At 42.1% G+C, this 14,287-nt stretch overlaps 2 non-coding genes across 2 annotated transcripts; one reads left to right on the plus strand and one right to left on the minus strand.

Annotated features, from left to right (window-relative positions):
- The first annotated feature begins 12,534 nt into the window (after positions 1–12,534).
- Trnai-aau lies at positions 12,535–12,608 on the plus strand. The gene has a single exon. It is a non-coding gene; the product is annotated as a tRNA-Ile (tRNA).
- Positions 12,609–13,871: 1,263 nt separating this feature from the next.
- Trnaa-agc lies at positions 13,872–13,944 on the minus strand. The gene has a single exon. It is a non-coding gene; the product is annotated as a tRNA-Ala (tRNA).
- Positions 13,945–14,287: the final 343 nt, after the last annotated feature.

Consider the following 14,287-nt stretch of genomic DNA (forward strand, 5'->3'; position numbering starts at 1 on the left):
CTCTCAGCACTCAGAAAGGTAGATATCGGTAAGAAGGTCAGGAGTTTGTCAGCCTGGGCTACACGAGACCCTCAACCAGCACAAAAGTCAAGATAGAAGGACTGTTGGTAGTGACTGGTAACATCCAGTTGATGATTAGAATCTAACGAGAAAGTGGAGACTCTTGGGGTAACTGTTTTGAACGTATTTTGTACTCTTTCACGCCTGTTTTGAAGTTCTGCACAGGCTTATTTTCAGGACTCAGTCTTAAAATTGACAAATGGTATTATCTGAAAACAAGAAGCCTCTTCATGTAGAACTCTTAAGTAGACTCTTCTTGAACCCAGTATCTCTTCTGAATGAGGGCCTTAGTTTTAATAAGTAGGGGAAAGGAAACTGCTTTTAAAGGCATGGCAGTTGGCTCAAAAACAGCGAGGCCTTAGGGAGTTTCCTGTAACAGCTTATCTGTAGCATCCCCCTCCCCCAGGAAAGGAGTGCTGAGGGAATTCTATAAAATAGCGGCTTTCTCATGATCTGTCTGTGTTGATGCCCCAACCCACATTCAGCCCTGTGTACTTAATCATTCCCCCTAGTTAACTATTTGACCAGGAAATAGTATCTAGTAGTCCCAGCCCTCCTGGCTACATAAAGGCACACATCTAAGGAAATTAGTGCCTTGACTCCATTTGAACAGGCCAACCCTCCATCCTCTCGTTCAAGTACATTGTCTTCAGTAACCTTTAGAATCCTCTTTCCACGATCTCTACTGATTCATTTTCTTCTTTGAGGTTTTTCCTGTTTCCATAATATGTTCAGGCTGCCTTTAATTCCCTGTTGAAAAAAGTTCATTCCTACAGTTAACCCCTCCCCAGACTTTGAAGTACTCGTGGTTATCCTTTCTAAAATATCTTACTCTAAATCTGACTTCTAGCTGCCGTTGAACCCAAGAGCAGTGTGTAGTCTCCAGCCCACCCATCTCATTTTCCTGTCCTTAGCAACATAGGATAATATGGATTCCTTTCGTCTTAAGCCAGAGTTTCAGCCCAGATTATCTTCAAACTGTGTAGCCTAGGATGATCATGAACTTTTTAATATTCCTTTCTGACTTTTTCATTTTGTTAAGTGTTTTGCCTGCATTGTGTGTATGTGCATTATATGGATGTCTGGTGCCCAAGGGAGGCAAAAGAGGGCATTGGATACCCTGGAGCTGGGCTTAAGGATGGTTGTGAACCACTATGTTGGTGCCAGGAACCAAACTTGGGTCCTCTGTAGGAGCAACAAATGTTCTTAACCACTGAGCCATCTCTCTAACCCTGACCATGAACTTCTGATCCTCTTGCCTCTGCCTCTCTAACTAACACTTGCCACCACACCCAATTTATGATATGCTGAGGCTCAACCCAGGGTCTTGTGCATGCTGGGCAAACACTGTACCAAGCAGCTATATCCCCAGCCCCACTGACTTTTTCTTAACTCCTCTGTCAGATCCCTTCCCATCTCAAAAGTTTATGCTCTCATACACCGTTTTCATTCCTATCCAAAATCACTGAAGCGTAGAAGCATACTCAGAGGTCTACACATATCTGAGTAAGTCCCTCCTCGATCACAGGAAGCCAGTGACTGAATTTCTTTTCTTTCTTTTTGTTTGTCATGACAGAGTTTCTTTGTGCAACAGTCCTGGCTGTCCTGGAACTTGCTTTGTAGACCAGGCCGGCCTTGAACTCAGAGATCCACCTGCCTCTGCCTCCTGAGTGCTGGGATTAAAGGCATGTGCCACCACCTCCTGGCTGTAACTGAGTTTCTTAGATTAGTCTTCGTGAACAGACTGGAAAAAGATTCTGCTTGCCCTGACCTAAGCTTTCATGTTACAAGAAAGGGGCATAGAGAAGACCTTATGGGAAGACCTTATGGTAAGGACCTAAAGGCAGCCTTTAGGAACTTGTCCTGGAGTGATGGCCTACAGGAAAATGGTTTCAGTCCTGTACTTTGAAACCCTGTCTCGAAAAACCAAAAAAAAAAAAAAAAAAAAAAAAAAAAAGTCCTGTACTTTGAAAGCTGTGAATTCTACCAACCACCAATAAGTTTTGGAAAGTGTCCTAACCTTGCAAAGACCGAACAACAGCACTAGGATAAGCTAGACTGTAACCCCAAAAAGTTTAGAGGTAATTGGTTTAAGAAGTGAAATCTGGTAGTTTATTACAGTAATAGAAAACTAATATATGGACTAAATAAGCAAACGACTTTCGTCTTATTGCTGCCTCTCATTGAGTAGAAAGTGAGACATCTGTGTGGTGATATTTTATTTGTGCTTTAATAAATAAAGCTTGCCAGGATAGCAGAGGTAAAAGCCAGCCATTATAAGTAAACACAGAAGTCAGGTAATGGTAGCACACGCCTTTAATCCTATCACTTGGGAAGCAGGGATGTCTGGATCTCTGTGAGTTCAAGGCCACACTGGGAACAGAGCCAGGTGGTGGCACATGCCTTAAATTCCAACACTAGTTAATCATGGAGGTCTGTACAGACAGGAAGTGACAGAACTGGGCAGGAAGAGGAAGTGATGTAGCTGGACAGAGAGAGCAAATCAGATGGCAGAACAGCAAGACATACAGGCGTGGTTAGACAGGAAGTATCTCGCTTTTGGAAGCTGCGGAGTTGGTGAGGTGAGGTTAGCTGTGGCTGTTCCTAGTCCTCTGATCTCTCTCAGGCTTTAACCCCAATTTCTAGCTCAATTTCTAGTTTTTAATATAATAAGACTGTTTAGAAATTTGTCTACGCATCTATCTGCTTTCCCCATCCAGAGCCACAAAAGCATCTCTGTTCGCTCTTACTCCTTTAGCTTTGTTTTGTTCTCTTGTATTTAATGCTGCATTTCTTTTTTGAGAGAGAGAGAGAGAGAGAGAGAGAGAGAGAGAGAGAGAGAGAGAGTGTGTGTGTGTGTGTGTGTGTGTGTGTGTGTGTGTTTATAGGCATGTACATGTATGTACATGCAGGTGCCCAAGGAAGCCGGAAGAGGACATTGGATCCCTGGGGCTGGAGTTATAGGTAGTTAGGAACCTCCTGACCTGGGAATCAAACTCAGGTCCTCTGGAAGAGCAGCAAGTGCTCTTAACCACTAAGCCGTCTTTCTAACCCTTTATGTTTTGTTTTTGTTTGCTTGGTTGGTTGAGACAGTCTCACTGTAAAGCCCAGACAGACCTTAAACTTGTAATTTTCCCACTTCAGCTTCCCAGTTGCTGAGGTGACAGGAAGTGCCACCATACCTGACACCTATTTAAAATTTTACACCCACAGAGTAGACGAAACTTCACTTAGATTCCCTGCTTAAAATTTTGCCACATTTGCTTTATGTGAATGTATTACACTTCTGAGTTTTTTAAACACTTGTCAAGCCTTCGACCCCTAAACACTTGGACGGGTGTGTCCTGACAACTGGGCTTCTGTTACGCACTGCCATGTCTAAGGAAGGGAGCATGCATTTTCCACTAGGTAACTCTGGGAGGCAGAGTGTGTCTGTCTATCTCATTAGTGATGATGTTCTTTGACTGGTTTATATTTTAAATAAAGGTACCTTTTTTGTTTTGTAATATGTACTAAGTGCTATGCTACATTAACAATGTATGGAAATTTTAGCATTCTAGATTATCCTTGCCTAAATGTATTTGGTAATTGCAAAATGGTCATTTCCTATTTCTGGAGTTTGTTTTATATTTACTGGTCTTGTATAGAAGCAGGACTCTCCTTAACTCTCTTTTTCCCCCCTAAGTATTGCTGTAGATGGGTTTTTATTGGTATGTTATAGTCCACTACCATCACTCTTTTCAGTGTTTAAATTATGGCAAATATAACCCTCTCACACCACTTCCTATGTTTTGGTGTGAGCATGTCCCTACAATTAGTTTGACTTATAGTTCATACAGTATTCCCAAAGCCCTTATTCTTGAACTTTTACAGTCTTGGATTGGCTATTTCTAAAAGAATCCCCAATTACTGCTTAGAAACTGAAAGTTGAGTGCTAGCTTTATTTACTCTCTGTGGGAAATTGGCTAGCTTCTTTTGAGAGCTCAATTGATTAATTTGAATGCCACTTCTCAAAATTCATCCTCATTTTACTCTTCCATGTCTGTCCCTAGAATCTTTACTTAAGAGGAGACCCACTCACCTTGTATGCTCATGAATAGGGTGTGGGACTGAATTTTAAATAACAAACTAAGCCAACCAAGCAGAAATCCAAAATGGAATGTAGTGAGTAATACATGGGAAAAGGTACATTCTACTGAACCACTAACCAAAGCACTAGAACTGGCAACCATTGAGTTCTTAGTGATAAAATTAGAATATTCCTAAGTAATTCATTTACATCTTTATGAATTGATGTCCTCATCCAATCCAAAAAGTGCTTCCTCTCCAAACCCATAATTAGCCATGCTTTTAACCCCGGCACTCAGCCTTCTGCAGGAGGCAGAGGCAGACAAATGTCTGAGTTTGAGGCCAGCCTGGTCTACAGAGCGAGTTACAGAACATCCAGGGTTACACAGAAAATAACAACAACCTCCCATAATGGTTGCTGATGATCCACCCAGTTTTGTGTCAGCCTAGGTTTTCTGCAACAAAACATGCATAGAAAAGAAGGCACTCAGAACTGCAAACAGATGTCTGTTACTCCTTGGATTTTTCACCTTCACCTAAAATATTACACTATTCTATAGTTACTCCCAGCAAACGAGAGTAAAGACCACTACTCAGATTCTTTGGTCAAATCATTCACACTGTTCTGTGTGGGAGACAAGGCTATCTCCCTAAAGTGGGTTTTGAGAAAATAGCATTGAACATAGGAAAAAGTTAGGCTTATGTAGCCCAAAAAACTGCAAGAGTAGGGGTTCTTCAAGGGTTGGGGGATTTCTAGAGGAATTTTGGTTATGCAGGAATTTGGCTGAACATTTCAAAATTATTTGGCAGAACATCTTATGAGGGTGGAAGTTAGGGTATAAAGTATGGAAGATGTCAAATTCCAGAAAATGGGTCAAGACCTGTTAAATCCATGTTTTACAGAAAACAGGAATGAATTTATTTTGACGTTGTAATAAGATGGCTTCTAAAGATGAAGTCGGGATGGTCCATCACTACATATTTATGTTTATTATTTCCCTTCTGAAAACTAACTCTAGTCTACATCCATTGGACAGCTGTGGGTCCAACGGGCTAGAACAGCGCTCAGCTCTGAGGGAAGTTTAACTGTTTTTCTGGAAACCAAATGGAAGCAGACATCAGAGAGTCAAAAGGAAAATGTTGCTGATGGAAACTAACTATTGTATTTGTGTGGGGTTGAAAAAAGGTGAGAACTTGTTATCATATCCACTTGATCATACCCATCATATTCTTCCATTCAAACCACAGATGCTTAACAAAGGAAGAATCAGCCATAACCCCAGAGCTCTATAGAATTAGAGGATCATGAGTTCAAGACTACACAGGGCTACATGCAATTTCCAGGCCAGTCTAAGCTATATAGGGAGGCTTCATCTTGAAAACCAAAAGAAAAAAATTAAAACTCATTCATTTAAATGTTTAGGGTGCTTTCTTCAAAATATCCCATGGTAATAGGATGGGGCCTTTGGGGTTTTTGTTTGTTTGTTTGCTTGTTTGCTTTGTTAACTCTTTTCACCTCCATGGCTCAAAAACCTACTAAAGATCTTATTGATATTTCACCCAACCTAATTATTTTTGCCATTAGCTTATATATCATTATTCCAATCTTACTGATAAAGCAGAGGCTCAGTAGAACTAATCACACCATGGTAATTGACAAGCCAAGCAGTAACCCTGCAGAATATAAAGATGCCATTATCTGTCATCCTGTCCCCTATTAAATTAACTCAATCAGGATATCATGTCCTTTCTCTCTTGTAATTGATTTTCATTTTGTTCACTTTCTTTTTGCAGCAAGGTCTCACTGTGTAACCCAGGCTGACCATACACTTTCAACCTTCATGCCTCACCCTCTCAGATGGGGTTATAGACATGCACCACCATACCCTAGACTTTGTTCATTTTGTTTTGCTAGACAGGCTTTCTCTGTGTATCCCTATCTGTCCTGGATCTCACTCTGTAGACCAGGCTGGCCTTGAACTCAGATCTACCTGCCTCCACCTCCCAAGTGCTGGGATACAAGGTATGTACCACCACTGCCCAGTAAAATCAATTTTTATTTATGTATCTGCTTGTCTAGATGTGCACTGCATGTGTCCAAGTGCCCCAGGAGACCAGAAGACAGCACCAGATCCCCTGAAACTCGACCTGCGGGAAGCTGTGAGCTGCGCCCAGTGTGGGTGCTAAGAACTGAACCCAGATCTTTTGCAAGAGTAACTGGTACATGTAGTCACTGAGACATCCCTCCAAGCCCCCAAGACTCTTCTTGATTTAAAATGATTTTGGGGGCTAGAGACATGGCTCAGTGGTTAAAAGCACTTGCTGATCTTGCAAAGGATCCTAGTTTAGTGTGCACACACATCATTGGTTCACAACTGCCAGTAAATCCAGTTTCAGAGGATCTGATGCTCTCTTCTGTTCTCTGTGGGCACATGCACATATGTCCTTGTGAAAAGTTCAAGAAGAGAGGATTGGAACCATTTTAGGAGTTGAAATTAATTTCCAAAAGAATTGAAGTCAGGGTCTAGAGAGATGGATCAGCAGTTAAGAGCACTCGCTGCTTTTGAAGAGGTTTCAAGCACCTAGGTCAGGTGGCTCACAACCATCCCTAACTCAAGCGTGTCTGATGCCCTCTTCTAGCTTCTCTAAGTTCTTCCTGTATGTGATACACTTACAAATAAGCAGGAGCAGGTACATAAACATAAATACAAATAAGTAAATTAAAAAATTAAAGTTTAGAATTGAAATCTGGATCTCATGTAGATACATTTTTCAGGTTCCTTGCAACATTGTGATATCCATGATATGGAAACTACCTCGATACACATTTCTGGATGAATGGAGAGACTATAGCATGTTCATGCAATAGAATATTCACTGAGCCTTAGCCAAGAAGAAAATCCATTTTATGTGACAATGTGGACAGGCCTGGGAAATACACTAAGTGCAGCAAGCAAGTTTCAGAAGGACAGTACTACATAGGACTACCTGAGCTGTCAAAAGTAGTCTAACTCTTTTTTTTTTTTTTTTTTTTTTTTGGTTTTTTGAGACAGGGTTTCTCTGTGTAGCTTTGCGCCTTTCCTGGAGCTCACTTGGTAGCCCAGGCTGGCCTCGAACTCACAGAGATCCGCCTGGCTCTGCCTCCCGAGTGCTGGGATTAAAGGCGTGCGCCACCAACGCCCTGCAAAGTAGAGCAGCAACCTCCTTGTCGGGGAATCGAACCCTGGTCTCCCGCTGGTCTCCCGCGTGACAGGCGGGGATACTCACCACTATACTAACAAGGAAGGCCTAACTCTTATTAATAAACAGTAGAATGGTGGTTATCAAGGGAATGAGAGAGAATTGTTGATGTTCAAAGAAATGAATATAATGTTCATGTTTCAATATGTAACTTGAAACTAGATGAGGAAACAATACTGATTATAATATTGTACCCATTGTTAATGCTGACAATATAAACCCTGCCAGGGAACAGAAGTAGATGAAGACCAAGAGGTCACTGGCTTCTATTTAATTATAGGCAATTTGCAAATACGTCTGTTTTTCCTTTGCATATGGGAACACATTAAATTTTAAACTTTTAAATTTAATAAACCATTGTCTCCAGTTTGGGTTGCCCATATCCTTCTGGATATGGGGCCATACACTAGAGTGTGGTTGGGCCTCAAGGAGCCAAACCTTTAAGAAAAACTGATTATCCCTTTCCCAGAATCCATAAAGTATCCACATTTCCTCAGGAATGAGACCACATGGATCACTTCCTATTCCATGCTAGACTATTAACTGACTTGATTTTGAACAGGTCTTGTGCAGTGGACCACTGCTGCTGCTGTGAGTTCATAAGTGCAGAGATTCTGTCATGTCTAGAAGACATGTTTCACTGATCCTCATTGACCTTTGTCTCCCATAATGTCCCCCTTCCTCAGTAATTCTTGTACCTTAGGGAAGGGGTCTGATAAGACACCACATTGATGGCTGCACACTCCACAGTCACTGACTCTGCTCTTTGACTACTTGTGAATTTCTACATTAACCACCATCCACTCCACGAACTCTTATGAGCTCTCAGAGCTACACTAAGATATGGATAGATGGAGATGGATTTAGAGGTCAGTTTGATACTAGATCCATGCACTAAAATAATACCAGTAGATTCATCACTGGGGCCTGAGATCCTCAACCGGATTAACAGAACCAAGCCCGGGTTTCTTGCCTGTGGCCCTAAACCCAGTCAGAAATCAGCTCGTTACTCCTCTAACATCTGCTCCACTGCTGCACCTCTGGCCGTATTTTGCCATGCTGGTTGTTCTTGCATGTCAAAACATTCACAGCTAGAACACACTACATTTTATGAATACAAAAATGCTGTGATGTGATAGACTTTATGTTTTGTAAATTTTCCCATGTGTTTTGAAGAGATTGAGTAGAAAGCGCTGCACCTGCAGGGACGCCAATCATTAAAGGAACTGAAGAGAAATGATGATATTCTGGTTCAGATAAGCAGTGGTAGACATGAGGAAAATGTCCGTGCGGCTGTAGACTCCTTGGAGATAGAACCAAGATAATTTGTTGGTGGATTATTCATAGACATTGAAAGGAAAAACACAATGTAATCTTCATTTCTCTTTTAAAAGATTTGTTTATTGTACTTATTTGTGTGTGTGTGTGTGTGAGTGTGTGTGAGAGAGAGACAGAGACAGAGACAGAGACAGAGACAGAGGTGTGTGGATGCCTTCAGAGCTGGAGGTAGGGGTGGTTGTGTACTCCCCAATGAGGGTGATGGGAAGTGAACTCAACATTCTCTAAAAGAACATTCTTAACCACTAAGCCATCTCCCCAGCCCTGAGACCTGTTTTTCAAAGTCTTTAAAACTATAGACAGAACTAGAAATTCTCAAATTATATTTTTTGTGAATTTGACTGAAAATACCCGTCTCTAGGGATTAAGAAATCTTATACATCAGTGACTACCTTCCAGAGACTAGAGAAAGACAAGGCGTAAAATGTATAGATGAATGAAAGTGAGAAAAACCGCACTAAGTGAAAAAGATTACACTGCCATCTTATTGACAAGGAAATAATTCTAACTTATCAAGTACTAGGGTGTAATGAAAATAAAATCAGGTAAAGAATATTAATAAATACACATTTTTTTCAGCACTACCTGGTGAAACTCATTTCCATACTTTCCTATCTTTTCTAAAGACAGGGTTTCACACCATAGCCCAACCTAATCTTAAACCTAATCCTCTTGCCTAAGCCAGTGCTGAAATTTCAGGTATGAGCCTCTGCTTTGGCTCTGGCAAATCACCTTTAACTATAGACTGACTAGTTGTGACTATCAAGAATTCATTGCTTGAAATCCCTACCAAAGTAAATCCCTAACCAGAAACCTATGGCAAGTGGTCAGATTGTGAGTGCTCTGTCTTCTTGAGTGGGATTAGTACACAGAGAACTGAGAGCATGGAGACCTAGCTTCTTCCTTCCACCAAGTGAGGACGCAGGAAGAAAATGCCATCACCACAGCAGAAAACAAGCCTTCCTCAGACAATCTGCAGATCTGATGGTGCCTTCATTTTGGACTTCCCAATGTGAAGAAATGGGAAATAAATTCACATTGTTTACAAACATCTGGTGTATGGTATTTTGTTCTAGCAGACTGAATGGACTAAGCAGCAAAGTTCAAATAGCAGAGATTAAATATGACCATGAGAGCCGGGATAAAGTGCTTGCCCCACACTTCAAAAAAGTCAGTAATTGGAATTGTTAAATAATGCACTGTTATTACTGCAGTGTTGGTGTTCAAACCCAAGGTCTTCCTCAAGCTAGGCATTCTTTCACTAAGCCCTCATATTGGTATCATCTCAGTATTTGAGGACCTTTAACAAAAAGACCTATCCCAAAGCTGAGGGCATATGCAGCTGTTGAAAGAAAGTAATGTTTAGAACAACTAACCAATCCAAACGTAAATGAAATGTAGTCCTTTTATAAGACATTAAATAGAGCAGCTGTCAATCTGTATGCACAGAGGTTGGAGTTCATGCTAGCAAAGTTGATATCTGAATGCCAGGACTGTGAGGAACTTTAATACATTACAAATCCTCTGTGTTGCTAGAGCATTATATTTATAATAAAATCAACATTTCAAAAAGGATTTATTCTTCCCTCCATTCTTTCTCACAGAATTTTTAATGCTGTTCTCAGAAGCCAGATAGCAAAGTTTATGTTCTTTCCATTGGTTACTGTCTCTCTTTTTTCTTTTTAATATACAATTTATTTGTATTTTGTGTTCATTGGTGTTTGGCTTGCATATATGTCTGCATGTGGGTGACTGTCAGAAGCCCTGGGACTGCAGTTACAGTCAGTTGTGAGCAGCCATGTGAGTGCTGGGAATTGAACCAGAGTCCTCTGCAAGACCAGCCTGTGCTCTCAGCTGCTAGCCATCTCTCCAGCCCCTCATTGTCTCTTCTTTTGAGGTCATTCTGATTTCACTTGAATTCTTGTATCTGTGATGTGTTACATCTTCAGTCACCACCAGCAAAACCAACAAGTTCGGTACAGCCTTCCCCTAAATCATAAGCTGGTCTCCAAGCATCTGAAATCATTCTGTTTACTGTACCTGCTAGTCTCCATCTGTGGCATTAATTAGCAGCTTGCACACAGAAACCCCATTCTTCTTAAATTCTAGTGGATAAAGGGGTGGCCTTCAAAACCATTTATTAGCCAGTAGTTTTTGCTGGCTCCCAGAAAACTGTTGTGGAAGTGTGAAATATTCTAGAAGAAAAAAAAAAATGTGCCTTTGAAGTACTTAAGCAGTTGTACATAGCTGATGGAAGATGGCCCAGCTGCAGCTTGCATGCATTATATAAAAAGCATATTTTATGCATATATGGAAAGAGACAATATTGCCTGTCAGAGCACAACTACTGATTGGTTACTGCCCTTTTCCAATCACATTCTTATTGTCACCCCCATTCCTTACACTGCATATGCCCACAGGTGCACACACAGGAAGTGTACAAATATTTGGATGATTTTAATGTATTTTTTGTTTGGTAAAAGACAAAGATACGGCTGAGTGGTGGCACATACCTTTAATCCAGCACTCGGGAGGCAGAGCCAGCCGGATCTCTGTGAGTTCGAGGCCAGCCTGGAATACAGAGTGAGATCAGGACAGGTAACTACACAGAGAAACCCTGTCTCCAAAAAACGATTTAAAAAAAAAAAAAAAAAAAAAAAAAAAAAAAAAAAAAAAAAAAAAAAAGACAAAGATACAAACAGGATATACAGAAACAGAGAAACAGCAAATTTTCAGAACATGAAGGGTGTGTGCGCGCGCGCGTGTGTTTCTCTAAGAAATTATGTAGTGGGAGATTGTATCAGTTTAGTTTTGTTGAACTACTGTTGCTTCATATATATCCACGAGTATAATTTCAGATAATTACATTTTAAAGGAAGAAAAATGATTTTTTCAATAAAGATGGTCATAAAGGAAGAGGCTGCCATCAGTTAAACAGCTCAACAATGAGTAGGTGAAGTATGTAAAATCATTTCATTAGAGAAACTTAGTTTTCAAGAAGCTCCTGTCACATATGAGTAGGAGGATGTTCACATTTCTAATGGACTAGCCATTGTTGGAATATAGCGTTTATTCTGGGAAAAACTATTTGGAAAAATTATGGAACTTAATAGGTATTGACTAAGGAAGAATCTTTTTGACATACATTAAGACACGCGTGGCTGTGCCGAGAGGACTCCGCCGCCTGTGCCCGGCGGGGACGCGCTGCTCCTGGACTCACTCCTCACGGGACTCCGCGGACCGCGACAGTGGCCGGAGGGACGAAGCCCCGCGGGCGGCGAACGGCGCAGGTCTCCCGGGCACCGTCCCCGGCCTCCGGATCCCCGCGTCCACGGGACCCGAGCGATGCCCTAGCGGCCCAAGAGACGCGGACCTGGCCGAGGCCCGCCCCCCACTGCGTTACCCAATTGTTTTTGGTGAACTGAAGGAGAAATGGGTAAAACTGGGGAGGCCGTGGGTCAGATTGTCACTTGGAGGCAGCAGGGAGATCTGCGCAGGATGCGAACTCGGTGAGGGCTGGAGGGCGTCTTGCGGTGGTGCGGCCACCGGGCGAGTGGACCGGGCTGTCCCGGGCCAGCATCTCTGCGTCAGGACTCGCTGCAGGCGACATTGCTTGCTCTCGTAGAGAATTTTGTTTCTGCTCAGAAAACTTTCTACTGAGAACAACGCAAGTTTCGTATGTTTATCCAACTTCAAGAAAACTTCAAAATTTCAAGAAAACCAAAAAACCAAAAGACCAAAAATCAAAACAAACCGCAAACAAAACCGAAAGACTGTCAATTGTCAGTTACATTGGTTCCTAAGTAGGATGAGACAACTACCAGTGTTGGCCGGTTAGCTCAGTTGGTTAGAGCGTGGTGCTAATAACGCCAAGGTCGCGGGTTCGATCCCCGTACGGGCCATGTGCTATCTGCATTTTGGAACAAACTCCGAGATTTCCAACTACTGGAAGCTATCCAAGCATACCACCTTAAGTCGGAAGCTATCTAAGCATACCACCTTAGAAGAGAACACAGCTCAAGCTGCTCTACAGTCTTCAGTTCGGCCGCTGGAGGGCGACTTGCAGTCTGAGCAAGTATTCTGGGACTGTCTATGGTCTAAGAAACACCCGGGTCAGCAATCCTAGGAACGGGACGTCGTCTACATTTTCCTTGTTCATGCTTAGAACAATCTGTGGTTCACAGCTCTGTTCAAAAATACTTTGAAAATTGGCACAAACTAGCAAAACACCCCAAATCCTCTCTCAACTGACGTTTGTGTCATTCTCTGCCTGTAGAGGTAGACAGAAAGTTAAGCTTTTATATGACGGTTAGCCCAGTTGTTTATAGAGTGTGATGCTAATAATGCCAAGTTCGCGGGTTTCCTTCCCCGCACGGGACAATCAAAAAATGTACTTTTATCCAACAAAAATAAACCAAGGCTAATGTGCTATTGAAAAAAAAAAAAACAAAAAAACCAAAATCTACTCTGTGCAGCATTTAAGTCATAACACTTTCAAAGGACTCTTTCTTTATTGCCTCACGGCTCCTAGCTCTGGCTTGTTTAAGGAATCTGGAAGCAGAGGGATACAGAGAAGACCTGAGCCTTTGTCCTCGTCACATTTCCTAGTGTCCTCACCTGACCTCCTGCGTGGGTCAGAAGGGTGGGTAACTCCTGCGTGCTTCCTGCCTTCTGCTAATCTAGAGACACTGAACTGAGGAATGTCGGGTTCAGAACCCCAAGCCATTCACCAATGTCCAACAGCTGAGTGAGGACCAAAGCATGTTCTGCAGCGATCATTCCTGACAGTTCTCTGAGCAGGAGCTTTGTCCCTCCCAACAGTCCCAGGGAGCCCTGCAGAGGTCTGCATTGTGGTTTTTACTAAGAACCTTTCAGTGAGCTCCCCCATTGCATTAAAGGCAAGGATCATAATGAGTGTAAAGCAATAAATCAGACGTCCTCAGAATTTTTTCCAAACTTTAATTAGTTCTCGAATGGAATCGAATTGGGGCTTTACAGCCTAAGGCAAGCACCATGGCACTAAGCCTCTTCCCAGACCTTCCATTGAAAGGTCTGTAGAGTGAATTTGAGCCCCAGAGGTTCCTCACCCAAGCGTGGGAAGCATTAGTCCTCCATTATCTGAGCATCACTGTGTTATGAGTGGCTGTGAGCAGTAACATAAAGAGTGGAGGATGTGGGCATCGATCCCACTACCTCTCGCATGCTAAGCGAGCGCTCTACCATTTGAGCTAATCCCCCGACGTTCTCTGCCATTACTTGTATTTTCTTGTGTGTCCAGTGGATCCTCACACAATTATGTACTCTGTCTTTGGTCCAGGAAAGTATGATAATCAAGGTCAAAATGTTAGTACAGACTCTTAGGTCCTAAGGGGTGAAAGTGTCAGAAGTGAGTTAAGTTGTGAAAACAGAAAAGTGATAAAAAGTGACCTTGCTCCCATCGGGGACTTCTCACGTGTTAGCCCAGCGTGATGACCACTACACTTGGGAAACTCCCTATGCAACCATGATTTTCTAATTTCCAGACAGACATTCTAAACTTCCTTAGTAAACGGTTTGATGATGGCGTTCATTGTATATCCTT

The sequence above is a fragment of the Peromyscus leucopus genome, chromosome 5 (genome assembly GCF_004664715.2).
Source record: "Peromyscus leucopus breed LL Stock chromosome 5, UCI_PerLeu_2.1, whole genome shotgun sequence".
In the NCBI taxonomy this organism is placed as follows: domain Eukaryota; kingdom Metazoa; phylum Chordata; class Mammalia; order Rodentia; family Cricetidae; genus Peromyscus; species Peromyscus leucopus.